Here is a 13,710-nt window from a genome sequence, read left to right as displayed (position 1 = left end):
TGGTCACTGAGGGGTATCGGCGCAGCCGATAATCATGTGAATGACGTGCTGCGGTTCTTCTTGCTCGTTTTGCTTGCCGAAATCCTTGTTTTTAAAATGGTTCTTCGCCCTATCGCTCAGAAATTCCTGAAGGTGCCCTTTGTTAAATAACCGGGCTACTTCCTCTCTTATTTGCCCGCAATCTTCCGTTCTGTGGCCATGGGTGCCATGATATTCGCATGTTTGATTGGGATTCCTCTAGGCAGGATCGGTCTGCATGGGTCGAGGCCATTTAGTGTCTTTGATGCGTCCGATAGTTGATATGATGGCAGATGCATCAATGCTGAAATTATATTCCTATAACCGAGGTGCTTCCTTAGATTCGGCAGGCCTATCGAAACTGCTTCTGTTTATCAGCCCTCAGGAGCCATGACTTCGATCGCTTCTTTTGTTATTTTGCCTGAGGTTATGTCTCGATTCACTGACTCTGTGGCTTCCGATGTATGGTCAGTATCGATCTCCAATCGGACCTCATTCCCGATTAGTAACCCCTCGAACATCGGATTCAGACCCCAATTGATCATCTTCGACCCTAATTTTCGATTGGTACCGATTGTGCATGTCGGCCCATGTGATGGCTGCGTATTCGATCAGGTTATACTTTAATCAGCGTGAAGCCATCGAACTTCGCTCGTTCAAACCTTGAGTGAAAGCCTGTACGGCCTAGTCATCTGTGACAGGTGGCAGGTCCATTCGTTCCATTTGAAAACGAGATACGAATTCCCTCAGCATCTCGTTATCCTTTTGTCTTACCTTGAAGAGGTCTGACTTACTTGTTGCGAATTTTATGGTGCCGGTATGTGCTTTCACAAAAGAATCTGCTAACATGGCAAATGAGTCGATGGAGTTTGGCGGTAGGTTGTGATACCAAATCATCGCCCCCTTCGAGAGGGTCTCTCTGAATTTTTTCAGCAATACGGATTTGATTTCATCATCTTCAAAATCATTGCCCTTGATGGCACATGTGTAAGATATGACATGCTCGTTGGGATCGGTCGTTCCGTTATATTTGGGAATTTCTGGCATACAAAATGTTTTGGAGATTGGTTTCGGAGCTACGCTCGAGGAAAAGGGTTTTTGCACGAATTTTTTTGAATCCAATCATTTTATCATTGGTGGAGCTTTCAGGATCTGATCGACCCTAGAATTATAAGTTTCTACTTTTTTTATCATTGGCTTCGACTCGATTTGTGAGTTCCTCGAGTAATTTAGCAATTTCAGGAGTAGTCCCCGATTCTTGCTCATTTGACTTCATAATGGCTGGTTCCGTTCCATGAGTAATTTCTTGGGGTGGATTGGGCTCCGGCCTTCTTTGTAGCTGGGTTTGGCTCTACAACTGGGCTATTGCTGCCTGTTGGGCTTGCAACATTTCGAAAATCATACGCAAACTAACATTGTTTTCCTCGACGTTATGAGTGTCTCGAACCGCAGACCGAGTTCCACCATGGACGCTATTCTCGGGTTCAGCATGTAGGTTTGCCTCAATTGCTATATGCGAATTGATATCAATCGGCGCTCCGATTCGAGCTCCAACGGTGTTCACAAGTGGTCTTTCAGTATTGGGTGTCAAGTTGTTGTTTTCGTCTTGAAGACCGGCCCCGTTGTCGATCGGTGAAGCCATTTGATTGATGGTTATTCGTAGCTGATCCGGAATTCAAGGTGCTTTTGAAAATAAGCGCAAAACACAATGGCGTATTTTTTTTAGATTCGTATCAAATAACCGCTGTTATCCTTGGCCCCACGGTGGGCGCCAAACTGTTTACCCGAAAAATGGATAGAGTTGAATTTATACGCAGTTCCAAGGATATGTGGCGTAACTTAATACAAATTATAAGGATAAATAGAAATATAAATATGGATTGGAAAGAATGCGAAGTAGATAAGGTTGTAAGGAATAATAAATCTTAGGACTCAACAAATAGAATCAATTTAAGAAATCTGAAAGAACAATTCTTTACTGTGGAAGAATATAGCGTTTTTATTACAATATAAGCCTCAAAAAAACTTGTCTTTTATAAATGATAACCATGCCCTTTATAATAGAGAGAATAAAAAATACTCAGTGGAAGACCCATGATAAACCAGCTTTTCCACAATTTCTACCAAGATTCTCGCTAGTGGGATTGTAACAGCTTTTGTCTGGGAGCTCGATCTTGCCTTGAGCCTTCGATCTTGGTTTGAGCTCGATTCTGACTCGAATTCTCGATCTTGGCTCGAGCTCTCAAATTGATTCGGGGTCAATGTTGGTTGGTCTCTGGATGATAGCTTTACTCTGTGTCATAGTTCGATTTGGACTAGCGCTCGAAACGATATCCAACTCGACATGGATCGGCCCCTCGGGTTCGAGGCTTGTTTGTTCCATCTTTGGAGTCTCAGTTCGATCGACTATCGTTCGAACTCGATCGGACGTGCGAAGGCCGAAATCTATTTCGACCGTATACATAAAGTTAACATGTACTCATAATCTAGACAAGGATACCAAAATTAGATATGAGTTTGTAGTGAAAATACTTACATGAATACACACATACCTGGCGAATAAGACTTGAGAAATTATTGTGCTTGAAATACCTACGCTGCAAAGTAATTGATCAAAACATATGAGAATCGCCTGGGAGAAATGAGAGAGTGAAAGATTAAAAAGTTAGGGAAGAAACAAGTTGAAGAATACAAGGGCACTGATCAATTACTTGCAGGTAATGGAAATATTGCTCACTAAACAAAAATAAACAATAATTAGTGACAGACAAATTTTGCCGCTAAATAGCAAAATTCGTTGATTTCACAGCGAATTAGTGTCGAACTATAAAAAAAAATCTATTAGTTACGAATTATTAAGCGATAAAATTAGTGATGAGTTTCCTAGCGAAATTGTTTTTAGCAGTTTTAACCATATGACACATAATTGGTACAATTCTTCTCCCTTCTTCTCACAAAATGTTCACATTAAATAGTACTCTACATGTTCCATTCATTACTAAAGCTTTGCTCTCTCTCCAAGAAGTTTTCTCAGTACTTGCTAATGCTGAAATATTATGTATGCCTAATCAGGGATTTAGTAAAATACAAAAAAAAAAAAATTAAGAGGAAAACATGAAAAAAAAAAAAAAGAATAATACTCACACATTACAACAAAAAATGGTCTTAACGGCCAAAAAATGTTATTGCAAAAACCTTTACCAGCAATTGAGTATTTGCTATAGTATCCGGCATCGCTAAAGGTTTTACTGAATACTCCCTCTGTTTTAATTTAGATGAGATAGTTTGACTCGGCACAGAGTTTAAGAAAAAAAAGGACTTTTAAAACTTGTGATCTTAAAAGTTTAAGGGGGTAAAAGCTTTGTGGGGTCATGTCATTTGTGTGGTTACAAAAGCTTCTCATTAAGGGTAAAATGGGTAAAATAAAGAGTTTAAAGTTAAATTATTTCCAAATTTAAAAATATTTCATTTATTTTGAAACGGACTAAAAATGAAAGTATCTCGTCTAATTTGAAACAGGGAGAGTATTAATTTTATGAGATATTGGACCATCACATGATAGCAATTTTTATGAGATATTGGACCATCACATGATAGCAAAATACAAGTGGTTCATAGTATAGTCACATGATTGCAACATTGACTGCTGGATTCCTAAATAATTATGCAAAGTTGTAATGGGGAATCCAATGTAAAGTATGAGAACAATATATTTGTGGGTTGGTTTCACTATTAAGGTAAAAGTTTCGGATGAGAATTTTCTGTGTCTCTTGTGAAGAATGCTACTTCAATATGGTCCATGATTATGATATTTTCAAACCTTTATATTCTTAGATTATTAGGACTAGGTTCACAATAGAATCAATGTCGTTTTCTTGTCTATGGCAGCTGAAATTTTGTTAGTTGTTTAAGAAGTTTAATTTTTATATACTAATCATATTTTTTTATATTATTAGGTCACTTAAAAGATACTAACTATAAATATTTTTTCATAATAAGTGAGTTGATTAGCAGTATGAAGAATAAGGTACCTGCTACAACTAGTTAAAATACATTAAGGGGTTGTTTGATAGAATATATTAGGAAAAATAATACATATATTAACTTCGGTATTATTAATCCATTTTTTGATAGTTGTTTTCAACTAATATATAATTAATACTTGCATTAGTTATACATCATATTTAGTATTATTTTTATACATAGCAAATCATTAGCAATACTATAGTTTTTTTAATACATGGATAAACATATATAAAGATAGAATTACCCTTTCAATACCTTTAATACACCAAACCGAACAGTCGATAAGAAATAATCTCAGTATAACTAATTCCATCATAATCAATCTCAGTGTTACTAATCTCAGCATTATCATTCATCCTATTCAGTATTGTTCTTATACGTTCTAACAGACGACTTGTAATAATGTAAAAAAAATTTAAGCTGACAATATATATAAGTCAAATCTTAAAATAATTCGTAGAGTTGTAATGCTTACCAAAAGCATATATTCTTAACCAACTGCCATACTTTTCTTCTTTTTTCCTATAAAGATTCCTTGTGTCGTACAAGAAAGATGTGAAAAATGTATATGCTCCGATAAGTATAAGAATTTGGAGCTGACTTTTGAAGATAAAAACAAATCGACAAAATTTATGAAAAGATGATAATTCCTAAAGAAAGAGAACTCACTAAATCTTTGTGCTTGCTCGAATATCCGTACCAACAAGTCCATGGTCCACTGAAAGCATATATACATTAACAAAGTACTGGCCATAATGAATAATTAATCTCAAAATTAAATTTGAGATGAATTTATTTTTATATTTAGTTGGCATAAAATTGTGGTATAACTAATTTCAAGATTAGTTATTCCGGGATGATAGTATTATTTATCCTTATGGGAGGGTGAGATAACTAATTCCAAAATAATTAATTCCGATATAATTAATCATGAGATAACTTATTTTCCAACCAAACGACCCTAAAGTCTTTTGGTTTACCACACTAACAAAAAATATATTCCAACATAAATTTTGCATAATTCCATGTATGGTTAATTGTAAAAAAAAAAAAAAAATTGCATAATTTAATACAGCATTTGGCTGTCTTTATTAAGTCCCAAACTGTCAATATCCCACATAAAGTATATTGAAATATGCGTATTATTTTGTGAGGGATAAAATGTGAAATAAAAATATATGTATTAGCTATACATAAAAAAGAGTAACTAAATAAAGGAATTCAAATAATTAATCCCTACATAACAATCCTTTCATTATTTAGAAGTTTCCATGTTCCTGTTTCGTGAATGGAGAATCTTTTATTAGGGAGTATTTTGCGTATGTCTAATTGATGCAAAACTAAATTAATTGGATCAATGAATTTCAGATATTAAATAATCAAAACGGAAAAAAAATCTATTTTTTGGGTCAACCCGTCAATCCTATTTTATTATTTTCATGAACATTTTAATGAATAAAAAAACCAATTACTTTCATTAATTCTTTAGTATAACAAAAGGTTAACCCCCCCCCCCCAAACACACACAAACCAAAGGTAACGTCTGCTCAGTAACTTTTCATAGATAAAAACTGCAAAGTTATAGGGCACCCCACAATCTTTTGGCATTAGGTTGGAGCAGTACCAATCTAAAATGATTCCTTAAAATTCAGCAGCGACTACTGGACAAGCTCAAACCAATGATATCACTACTGGTCAACCAATGAACCAGATTATGCAGATATATATGAACCAGATATATGCTTAAAATTCTCTAAGCATTTTACATTAATTTTGGTACATAAATTCAGATGCGGATTCATAATTATAATTTGATTGATTCGGCCTTCTTAGTACGAAACTCATTGTACTTTTAAAATTATGAGTTTAGATCTTATATTTATTAAAATTTTTGTAGGTTTTTACATAAGAATTAATATTTTGCGTCAAATATATTGGGTTCGAATGCACCCGATGCCAAGGCACTTAATGTGCCCGTGTATATTTTACTCATCTGCAATTCGTAGCCTTATCTTTTTCCCAATAAAAAACATTGAAACGTTAGTAGTTAGCCCAAAATCATTCAACACTCAAGGTTTTAGCTAATTAAAATTTAGCACTTAAGAACGTGGCTTAACGGTCAATAATGAGAAATCATTCAGAGTCTAAATCCTAGCAAAAATAAAAATTGGTAGGTGATTACTCTCCTTGTGCTTAAGCTTCGGATAGAGTTACTCGATTAGTGTCCATGCTGATTGGTGAGATATAACAGGTATCGAGTAGTAATAGAGATGCGTGCAACCCACACCATTAACATAAACTAAGAAAACCTGATTAAGATATGCAAGAATGTTACATCATCTCTCTTCCAAGTCAAAGGGTTATTGCTTCTTTTAGTAGTTTCTCTAAGGTAAGAGTTACTTCAAGAAAAAGCATACAGAACAGTTGAGGAAAAAGAATACAATATTATCATGCAACGGTTCTCTATTCCAAGTACACAAATAGAGAAAACAAGGAAATTCATGAGCAAGAAAATTATATATACTGACCAGTGGATATATTATCTTAGATTTGGATCATTTCGGCTAAGCCCATACCACCATAACCTAGAGTTTATAAATTGAAACAAAATGCTGCCTAAAGCAATGAATTAAAGATGATGTACTTCAAAGAAACTTAGAGAACTGAAAACACTAAATTAGAGGACTTACAAGAGTGTAGAAGGTGCAAATTTCATCAACTTCTCCATTATAACTAAGTTTAAGACTTCATCATTTTTCAAGACTCTTTGGCGTAAGTTCCCTGGCTTTGACAGGGTATTTAGTCCGTGTTGCTATTCGTATAGAGATCATCTTTTGAACTCGACGAGGTATATATTGTGTTTGAGAAAGAGTCTAATATTTATCGTGGCTATCCCACAGTCAACTACTAGCGTCCATATATATATATATATATATGTGATTGTTTTGTGCATGCACGTACCATGCAAGTTACAAAAGGCTTATCTTTCCAATAGCTTTTGCATCTTTTACTAGTTAGCATTCTTTCACACACTCGATTTCTTCAAATTATTCTTTTCTTAACTTGGTCCTTAACCGTTGGTTTTTGTTGGAATTCTTGTCCAAGATTCATGTATAATTATCTTAAATTATTTTCTTTTTCTATTATTGATCTAAGCTAGGGGCATGCCCATGCATCATACAGTCTAATGGTTTTGTCAACGTTTTGAAGATAGTACTAGTATACTTTGTATTTGTTAACCCTTTCACTTATTGTCACGACCCAAAATTCTCACCTTCGAACCGTGATGACGCCTAACATTTCACTTGCTAGGCAAGCCAATGTTAGAATAATATTATCCATTTTTAAAATAAATTTAAATTTATTAATAACAAGGAAGCAAATGCGGAAGCAATTTTGAAATAATTCATAATAACAACGGTGTCTAAATACTATCCCAGAATTGGTGTCACAAGTGCACGAACTTCTAGAATAAATACAAATAAAGGTCTGAATAAAGTAAAGCTGTCTAGAAATAAACACACAGCTAAAGTACAATAGACGGGGACTTTAGAACTGCGGACGCCATGCAGTTATACCTCAAGTCTCCTCTGGTAGCTGAAATCCGAGCAAGTCTATGGTACGCCGCTGGGACCAACTCCAAAATCTGCACAAGAAGTGCATAGTATAGTATCAGTACAACCGACCCCATGTACTGGTAAGTGCTGAGCCTAACCTCGACGAAGTAGTGACGAGGCTAAGGCGGTTCACTTACATTAACCTGTACGCAATATTAATAATAACAACAAATCATATAAATAAATCAGGTAATTCTTTTATAATAATTGAAGGCAACTCAGCAATCATAACCAATTATCATTTCCATTAATTCTGTTGCAGCGTGCAACCCGCTCTCACAATATATTCACATTCAATTCTGTTGCAGCGTGCAACCCACTCTCACAATATATTTACATTCAGTTCTGTTGCGGCGTGCAACCCGCTCCTCTAATATATTCATTTTAATCAAGTCTGTTATATATTTATTTCAATCAAGTATATATATAGACTTTTAAATAAGTCTGTTGCGGCGTGCAATCCGATCCCCCAATATTTACTTTTTATTAAGTCTATTGCGGCGTGCAATCCGATCCCCTAATATTGACTTTTAATAAGTCTGTTGCGCCGTGCAACCCGATCCTCCAATATTAACTTTTTAACAAGTCTGTTGCGGCGTGCAACCCGATCCTCCAATCTGTTGCGGCGTGCAACCCGATCCTCCAATATTAACTTTTCATAAGTCTGTTGCGGCGTGCAACCCGATCCTCCAATATTTTCATTTCAATCAATTCTTATAGAAGAAATTTTTCCAATAAATGCAACAATTAATATGAAATTATAAGACAACAAGCATACATTAAATATAATTTAATCATGAAACAGACAAGATTAAATAACAAATTATTATAGAAGTCAGGGAGAAAATAGACAGTTTAATATTTAATATGCTAAATGTCAAATAACAATTAAGACACATAATTCAAGTAGCATGTAACAATTAATGCAGGAATTCAAAAATTAATATTTGGCAAAGAATATGAAAGAAATAATTATTATAATAATTAATTCATGATTTAAAATAATTTATAATTTTTCAAGTAAGCAGGCAAACAATTAATTTGACGACGTATAGATACTCGTCACCTCGCCTATAAGTCATTCACATACACTTCACATAACAATTAAATTAAGGGTTCTATTCCCTCAAGTCAAGGTTAACCACGACACTTACCTCGCTTTGCAAATTCCAAATCAATTATTCAACCACAGCTTTTCCTTTTAAATTTGCCTTTGAAAGCTTCAAATCTATTCACAAATAATTCAATATATTCAATACTAATCATAGGAATTAATTCCATATGAATTTACAAATTTTCCGAATAAAAATTTAAAATTCATTAAAATATTTGACAGTAGGACCCACGTCTCAAATCCTCAAAAACTTGCGAAATCCGAACATCCGTTCCGATACGAGTTCAACCATACCAAATTTGTCCAATTCCGATATCAAATGGACCTTCAAATCTTAAATTTTTGTTTTTGGAAGATTTTATAAAAATCTGATTTTTCTTCCATAAATTCACGGATTCATGATATAAATGATTATGAAATCATGAAATATAATCAATATAGGATAAGGAACACTTACCCCAATGTTTTCCCATAAAAATCGCCCAAAAATCGCCTTACCCGAGCTCAAAAATGGGAAAGAATTGAAAATAGGTCGAAACCCCATTTCGAGAACTTAAGTTCTGTTTCTGGGATTTTTACCCTTCGCGAACATGGTCAGTGCCTCGCGTTCACGAAGCACAATTATGTGCTGTCAAATTTTACTCTTCGCGAACGCGATGCAGGCCTGGCTTGGCCTTCGCGAATGCGAAGGCTAATTTTCCTAGCCAGTCTCTTTCCCTTCGCGAACGCGAGGCTTCTATCGCGAAGGCGAAGCTTTGAACCTCAAGCCTTCACGAACGCAGTCACTATGTCGCGAACGCGAGGTACAAGACGTGCCAGCCCAAAATACGGACCCGAGGTCAATAAATCCAACATCAGTAATTTCTTAGAAATTATTAAGCTTTTAAGCTTTTAATTTTTTTATCAAAATTCCATAACTTGGGCTAGGGACCTCGGAATTCGATTCCGGGCATACGTCCAAGTCCCAAATCACGATACGGACCTACTAGAATTTTTAAAATACTGATCCGGGTCCGTTTGCTCAAAATATTGACCAAAGTCAACTTAGTTGAGTTTTAAAGCTCTATTTCCCATTTTAATCTATTTTTCACATAAAAACTTTTCAAAAAATTGTACGGACTGTGCACACAAGTCAAGGAATGATAAATGGTTCTTTTTAAGGTCTTAAAATACAAAATTACTTATTAAATTTAAAGATGACATTTTGGGTCATCACACTTTTGAGTTTAAATTTTGTGTACTAACAATGTATTATTTATGCAATCAGAATATTTATAAGATTTTAGAAGTACAACTCTTAGATAAACATTAATTAGTAATCTCATAATTAAAAGGATAGTCAGAAAAAAACCTGTTTTGTTGGGCTAAACTACATTAACAGGGTATATAAATTAAATCTATGCATTTTTATTTATGGTTGACCATTCTTCACTAATTGCTAGTTGTTGCAAAATGTTTATATTTATTTACCCTTAAAATTGGACAACAATTAAATTTGTGAATGGTTTTGAGGATACGCGGATTTATTTAACACAAAGCAGTAAATAAAAATAAATTAAATAAATAAAGATAAAGTAAGTTCAAACCACACGAGGAAGACGATTTAAACCTTACTGAAATATTTGCACTCGATCTGGGATCGTAACAACAAGCACTGATGAACGAAAAGAGAATAACTAATAACAGAAAAATAATGATATATTGCTTTGGAATGAGTGTTGCAACGTACTTTATGAATTATCAGACCCCATTTATATAGTGGAGGAGTCTTACTTTAGGTATAATTCTACAAAAGGTAAAAAAATCTTTTGATTTACTTATTGCCGATTATTTATCGGTACGTGCCGAGATTCCCGCCGTAATATTCGGCCAGTCACATATATTTCGGTCTTCCGTTGACTATGCTGACAATGTTACTTCAAACTCGTTTGAGGTTAGGACCGATTCCGAGATTATGGCCCCGATATTCTCGAAGGCAGGAGTCCTGTCTCCGAGTTCTAGCCCGGTGGGACTCGTGGTCGATCTTCAGTCCTCTATTGTCATGTCTTGAGCCTGGCTCACTATGTCGGAGGCTACGATGAACCACGAGCTCTATTTTGACCATATACAGATAGTCCCTCGTTTTTCGGAGAGTAGACGATGAGAATCGACATGAGCTTCCGATCCTCACTTTGATACACCGTGACAAAAACGACAAAACAACCGAAATGTCTCGTCAGTCAAGTCCTGATGGCATTAAAAGCATGTCAGTCATCGGTCGACCATTCCTGGATGCAAACCGTCGCTGAAATACTATAAATACCTCCTCCTTTGCTTATTTTAACTTTAAATTCAAACCTTCTACCCTCGTACCCTTAAGATTTCAATATTTTCTAGCACTTTCACTCCAGTTATCTGAAATCTTCTGCAAGAACTCTTGTTTATCTTCATCTCAAGCCAATAAGTACAATCCTTCAACTTTCTTTCTTTCTCCATTTTTCCTTCATCTTTTAAAGAAATGGCAAAGACTTCCAAAACCGTTCCCCAGAAAGACACCCCTTCTACTTCACGGCCGGCTACTGAGGCCGAGGAGACTGTTTCGCGTACTGCCGTCGATGAACCAGTACCGGAACCCCCTTTGAAAATGTTCATCCTTATAGGATGCTTGGTCAACGCCGATTTTAAGGTTGAAAAACCTTTCTCCGTTCAAGGCCGGTGTGATGAGGTCTTGAGGTACATATGCTCGATCACTGAAGAAGTCCTCCCTACGGTCCGAAAAAACTTCAACTGGGCCGGTAAGGGCATAGTGATCCCTGACCCCGATGGATCCATTACCACCCACGTCCAGGGATACCAAAGTATTTACACTTATCCCATTACATTGGGCCCGATGGACCCGGTCATCGTTGATTTCTGTAATAGGTACGGGGTATGCCTCGGTCTGATTCAACCTTCTTTTTGGAGGATCGTGATCCTCCTCCGGTTCTTTGTGATCAGAATCGATGTGTGCTCGCTCACTATCGACCATCTTCTATGCTTGTACAATCCCCAAATCTTCTCGGAGGACTGATAAAGCTTATGCGCTGGGCCAGCAAAGCCCCGTTCTAGAGCATTAATGAAGACCGGGATCGAGGCTGGCATGGCCGTTTTGTCCGAGTGAGGACTCCGAACCTGATCCCAGCTGAGCGCATGCCATTCTCGGAGAAGTGGAATATATCACATAAGTACAATTTTATTTTCGAAAGTCGATTTTATACTTATTTCCTTCTTTATTATAGGTGTTTTGTGGTGGTGCAACCATTGCTTGGGTCCCGAATATCATTCCTTGACTCTAGGAGTGGGTAGAGGGTATCATATAACAGATGCCCTACTCCGAGCGCTCATGGAACAAGCTCTTGAAGGGCTGTTGGGAGGCTCGTTCCCATGGTGAGACTCTTTTCCTGAGTAGGTAATATTTGGATTCCTCTTTTATCATTAAGTCCTCACTCCCTTTACTTCTCTTTGCAGGTTTATCCAAGGATGTCGAACTGAGGCCTCTAGCCTGTAGTGAGGACTTACCTATCGAGTCCCCTGCTCCGAGACATGCTAAAGAGAATAAAAGAAAAAGGGCTCCAATTTCCCCGATATCGGAGAAAAAGAAAACATAAAGAAGGCTGGTGCGCAAGTCAAAAGACAGCACCAGTGCCCGAGCTGAGAGACGAATCCGAAGAGCATTTGTCTTGATGGCCTATGTGCCATCGCAACTCGAAGGGAAAGGGGCCTCCAAACCAGAGAACCTCCAGATCGGCCTTCCTCAATCTAGAGAGGCCGACGAGGATCGCGGGGCCGATGCTTCCCCGAAAGTACTCAGTGTGGTAGACATCACCGAGTTACCCTCATTCATCGAGTCCATGTATAATGAGTCCCAAACGGTGAAAGAACGCCCCAGTGAGGGGGCCCATGGGGCGGACGACCACTTTCGCGGCGTTTTTGATGGTATGGATTCTACCGCCACGGAGGCCGTCACCGGATTGGGTGACATAGAGGTGCCGAAGAAGAGTCCATCTTCGGGAGCAAGCAGGCCTTCCTCAAGCTAGAAACTGACCAACCGGTTCCCAACTCCGAGTGTGGATCCTGTCCGGAAACGGTCTATCATCATCTCCATTCCGGAGTATGCCCGGGTCCTCTCTGCCCCCGTATGGGTGGCCAGCTACCTTTGGTGTCTGGTGACTGAGAAAGACCAATCCAAGATGAACGAGATAGATATGCCATGCCTGTTCAACGAAGCACAACAGGCACTATACCAGGTAACTTTAGATATATCTCGATGACTTTAATTCGTATTTAGACTAATTCATAGATAACCTTAATATTTTTCTTTTGTGTTTGTAGGCCTCGGTGCTTTACCATGAAAATTTCCTTCGATATCGGGACGAGTTGAACCAACTCAAATTCGATGTCCGAGGGCTCACTGAGAAGAGAGATACTTACAGCCTCCTCAGCGAGCAGCGTGGAGGGGAGGCTAAGAGCCTCCGAGCGGAGTTGGAGGTGGCTCAAAAGGAGCATGCCGACTTGGTCGTACAGGTAAATATATTTGAAGTTAGTGACGATGAGCTAGACACGGTGACTAATGGTCGGAATCCATAGGTCCAACAGAAAATCGATCGGATCGACCAACTCTGAGCTGATATGGATGCAGTTAAGGTCGAGGCCGAAGAATAGAGAGTCAGGATGGACCGCCTGGCCTCGAAAAAGGAGACTTTTCGGGCGCAACTAATTTCGGCAGAGGTCCAGCTTCAGGCAGCAAAGGAAAATGCCGAGGTGTGGGCCTAAAAAGTTGAGGAGCTCCGGTCTCAGCTACGCTCGGCCGTCTCCGATCCAGAAACTCTTGCCAAGGAGCTAGAAACAGCCAAGTTGGTGGTTGCGGTGATCAAAGCAGATACCAACGAGATAGTGGCTCAATATAAGGCCGATGCC

At 37.6% G+C, this 13,710-nt stretch overlaps 1 long non-coding RNA gene across 2 annotated transcripts; it reads right to left on the bottom strand.

The window, feature by feature from the left end:
• Positions 1-2,002: 2,002 nt before the first annotated feature.
• On the bottom strand, positions 2,003-6,931 carry LOC142167816 (uncharacterized). Of its 2 annotated transcripts, XR_012697956.1 has the most exons (4): positions 6,735-6,931; positions 4,714-4,762; positions 4,520-4,578; positions 2,003-2,615 (listed from the first exon to the last, which is right to left on the bottom strand). It is a non-coding gene; the product is annotated as an uncharacterized LOC142167816 (long non-coding RNA). The 2 variants fall into 2 exon arrangements; XR_012697955.1 differs by lacking the exon at positions 4,520-4,578.
• Positions 6,932-13,710: the final 6,779 nt, after the last annotated feature.

This window comes from Nicotiana tabacum, chromosome 13 (assembly GCF_000715075.1).
Source record: "Nicotiana tabacum cultivar K326 chromosome 13, ASM71507v2, whole genome shotgun sequence".
In the NCBI taxonomy this organism is placed as follows: Eukaryota; Viridiplantae; Streptophyta; class Magnoliopsida; order Solanales; family Solanaceae; genus Nicotiana; species Nicotiana tabacum.
The sequence above is the reverse complement of the archived record's forward strand: the minus strand, read 5'-3'. Positions and strand labels throughout refer to the sequence as shown.